The sequence below is a fragment of the Oncorhynchus masou genome, chromosome 9 (assembly GCF_036934945.1).
Source record: "Oncorhynchus masou masou isolate Uvic2021 chromosome 9, UVic_Omas_1.1, whole genome shotgun sequence".
Taxonomy (NCBI): Eukaryota; Metazoa; Chordata; class Actinopteri; order Salmoniformes; family Salmonidae; genus Oncorhynchus; species Oncorhynchus masou.
In genome coordinates this window covers 18702355-18707166 of record NC_088220.1, presented here as the reverse complement: position 1 = coordinate 18707166, position 4812 = coordinate 18702355, and positions in this window count along the sequence as shown.

Here is a 4812-nt window from a genome sequence, read left to right as displayed (position 1 = left end):
ATGGGCCGTCGCCTACCGAGCTCCTGATGGGCAGTAGGCTGCGTTCCCCATTGCCTGTCTCGCCGGCTCAGCTTAAACCCCGATGGCATAACAGAAAGGCCTTCGCTGAGAGGGACAAACGTCTGAAACAAACACAAACTGGAGACTTTAATCTGAGACACCGTGCTAAGGAGAGGCCAGAGCTGACCGAAGGTCAACGCGTGTGGATTACAAACTCAAAGACACCAGCAATAGTGCTGAGGAAAGCGGAAGCCTCACGCTCCTATGTGGTGGACACAGGCTCAGGAGAGGTATGAAGGAACAAAACACACCTCAGAGCTCTTCCAGATCTACCAGCCACACAGACTGAGGCCACACAGATCTACCAGCCACACAGATCTACCAGCCACACAGACTGAGGCCACACTGATCTACCAGCCACACAGACCTACCAGCCACACAGACCTACCAGCCACACAGACCTACCAGCCACACAGAACTACCAGCCACACAGACCTACCAGCCACACAGATCTACCAGCCACACAGATCTACCAGCCACACAGACCGAGGCCACAGAAAATGCACAAAAAGAGGGTGAAGGAGAGAGAATGCTCACAGAGCCACAAGCTCGCCCAAAAAGGGATGTGAAGCCACCAGAGTGTCTGAAAGACTATGTTACGTGAAGAGAAAACCTACTGCTGGGGAACATACCCAGCAAAAAGAGACTGTACCTAAGTTAATGTTCATACTGTGTGATTGAATGCTTTCATACTGTTTCAGGATGGGAAGTAGCATGTTAGAGAATAATACTGGTTTCCAAATTGCATTTCAGTTATGCTTCAGTGGTTATGCATGTTGAGTTCTTGTTCATGGGAGAGTGGAAGGTGTAGTAGGATGTCCCTTGGGGGCATCCGTACCTATGTAGGACATGCAAGGGTTAGGTTAATAAACAGGCTGGAGCTAGAACCTCGTGGTCGCACGTCTTTATTTTACATCATACTACACACCATACCCCACCAATTGACCAGAGAAACCCCATATGGCCAAACCTAGAGAGCACATTGCCCATGCATGAGTAGGTCTTTTGGAATGATGTTTCTCTACATGTGTTGCCATGGTGATCAATAACATTCACAGCTCGTCAGCTGTGTGCTGTTCTGACATGGACGCAGCAGGCTTACATGGTAACATGGTTGCAATCTAATGGTTCAGGGTGTATGTAGTACAACAATGGGCCATTTTGTCCCAGAGTGAGTTAGTGTCAGTTTGTTTGGCTCATTTCTACAAAGCGTCCATTCTCAAAGCTTTAGGTTTATACCAATAGGAGATGCAGCAGCGTAGAGAATGGGCCCTGTCTAATGTGGATGAGGACGGTACTGGAAGATAGAGTTGCTTAGTGGAACAATAATCCTTCCTACATTACAGTATAGATGACTCAAGATTCGATTGCTTTCATCATCACTCTATCAAGAAAAAAGAGAAACAGAAAACAGCCTGGCTGCTGCACAATACAGGTCTCCACAGGACATTCTGGGGTTGCCGTGACGGAGGAACGTGACGGAGGAACGTTTCACTGTATATGGCGGCTCATCCTCCTATTCAAGTTCATTGAAAAAACACACCCACTACAGGCAGCTAGTTATAGAGAGGGGTGGCTGCTAGTTATCCGAATAGCCATGATCCTTTGTGAAGCCATTTTAGAAGAGACAAACACAATTACTGCAGCCTACTCAGTTCTCTACAACACCTTTTCATCTGAAAATCCAGAAATAACCAATTGTGGGCATGAAAGCAGTTCAATTTATAGAACCACTGCAATGTGTTGTATTTAAATATAGCACAACGGAATTGTACAAGCTGTGTACAGTCGTGGGCAAATGTTTTGAGAATGACACAAATATTAATTTTCACAGTCTGCTGCCTCAGTTTGTATGATGGCAATTTGCATATACTCCAGAATGTTATGAAGAGTGATCAGATGAATTGCAATTAATTGCAAAGTCCCTCTTTGCTATGCAAATGAAATGAATCCCCCCAAAAAACATTTCCACTGCATTTCAGCCCCACCACAAAAGGACCAGCTGACATCATGTCAGTTAACACAGGTGTGAGTGTTGACGAGGACAAGGCTGGAGATCACTCTGTCATGCTGATTGAGTTCGAATAACAGACTGGAAGCTTCAAAAGGAGGGTGGTGCTTGGAATCATTGTTCTTCCTCTGTCATCAGTGGTTACCTGCAAGGAAACACGTGCCGTCATCTTTGCTTTGCACAAAAAGTGCATCACAGGCAAGGATATTGCTGCCGGTAAGATTGCACCTAAATCAACCATTTATTGGATCATCAAGAACTTCAAGGAGAGCGTATCAATTGTTGTGAAGAAGGCTTCAGGTTGCCCAAGAAAGTCCAGCAAGCGCCAGGCCCGTCTCCTAAAGTTGATTCAGCTGCGGGATCGGGGCACCACCAGTACAGAGCTTGCTCAGGAATGGCAGCAGGCAGGTGTGAGTGCATCTGCACACACAGTGAGGCGAAGACTTTTGGAGGATGGCCTGGTGTCAAGAAGGGCAGCAAAGAAGCCACTTCTCTCCAGGAAAAACATCAGGGACAGACTGATATTCTGCAAAAGGTACATGGATTGGACTGCTGAGGACTGGGGTTAAGTCATTTTCTCTGATGAATAGGAGAAGACAAGGTGAGCGCTACCATCAGTCCTGTGTCATGCCAACAGTAAAGCATCCTGAGACCATTCATGTGTGGGGTTGCTTCTCAGCCAAGGGAGTGGGCTCACTCACAATTTTGCCTAAGAATTGAAGCCATGAATAAAGAATGGCACCAACACTTCCTCAGAGAGTAACTTCTCCCAACCATCTGGGAAAAGTTTGGTGACAAACAATGCCTTTTCCAGCATGATGGAGCACCTTGCAATAAGGCAAAAGTGGTAACTAAGTGGCTCGGGGAACAAAACATCAATATTTTGGGTCCATGGCCAGGAAACTCCCCAGACCTTAATCCCATTGAGAACTTGTGGTCAATCCTCAAAAGGCGGGTGGACAAACAAAAACCCACAAATTCTGACAAACTCCAAGCATTGATTATGCAAGAATGGGCTGCCATCAGGCTCTGGCATTGTCAATAAAACCCTTTGACACTTATGAAATGCTTGTAATTATACTTCAGTATTCCATAGTAACATCTGACAAAAATATCTAAAGACACTGAAGCAGAAAACTTTGTGGAAATTAATATTTGTGTCTATACTCAAATATTTGTCTCTAAACTTTTGGCCATATATTATCAAAATGTATGAGTCACAATATAAAACATGTATGTATGGGAATGTGTCCAGTATTTGAAGCATCAAACATTTCTGCTGCACTCAATATCAGTCTTAATGTGTTTATATGCCAATGATGTTCAAGCTGCCCTTTATCTTAGGATTGTCACGCCTTGGTCTTAGTATTTTGTGTTTTAGTTTATTAGTTAGTCAGACCAGGGTGTGACATGGGTTATTGTATTGTATTTTCTTATTGGGGTTTGTAGTGTTTGGGATTGTAGTTGATTAGGGGTGTGTGTGTGTTAAATAGGTTGGCTGCCTGAGGCGGTTCTCAATCAGAGTCAGGTGATTCTCATTGTCGCTGATTGGGAACCGTATTTAGGTAGCCTGGTTTTTGCTTTGATTTCGTGGGTGATTGTTCCTGTCTCTGTGTAGTGTGCACCAGTCAGGCTGTAATAGGTTTCACGTTCTGTTTGTTCTGTTTGTTATTTTTGTGTTTATTAGTTATTCATGTATAGTTCGTTTGTTTGTCTTCACTATTAAACATGAGTAACTTACACGCTGCATTTCGGTCCGACTCTCCTTCAACTAAAGAAGAACGGCGTTACAAGGATACTTTGTCATCAGTTTTTGAGACTAAATACATACTGATTTAAAAATAGCACAGTATATAGATGTAGACTGAAACATACTGTACATTGCTATTATACATGTAAGTGTATATATAGTATAAAATATATGATTTGGACTTTAAATGTCTTTTACACACAGATCTACAGCACATCACCTCAGATAGACGTATATGACAATTACAGTAAAGAGATTGACAGTTGTTGTCAGTTTTAACAGTTTATATTCCCTCTGGCCCTGAATTCTTGAAACCCACCTGTAGCACATATTATTTACTTCCTTATTTATTTCAGTACATACTAGTCACATTTCACTACTCTAAAATTAAACAAGCAAGCACTTTTGTTGTAAACAATGTGTTAACACTATTTAAACGATTGGTCTTATGGCAATGGTTTATTTGGAGTTTTTCTTCATATAGTCCTGACTAGAGCCGAGCCCATCTGTGGAATGTGAATGTTACCACGTTTGTGTCACATTTCCCAGTGCATGTGAAACACTTCACAACAAACATATTGCTTTTCAAGCTTCTGAATTTCATTTACATCAGCAACCTATGGTATGTAATACAACTTTGATGTTATAGTCAGAAGTAACAATGTTATTTCTCATACAGATACACATAAAGTACTGTAGACTGGTAAAGATTGCATAACGTAAGAAACCCTTTCAACTCTATTCTGTGAAATGATGCCATACTATCCATTGTCAATATAAAATAAATACATACATCTATAGTTCATTATTGTAAACAATTAGACAGAGGGGAACATACAGCTACTGTAATGCACCTTGACTGAGTAGAATCTGTTTAAAAACTGCATACACGCTGTTAGAGTCATTGACTTCAGTTCAGTACATTATACATCATTAATAAGCCTGCAGTCTGGAAGCAGTAGAGATGTGTTTTTAGTATGTCTTTGCTCAC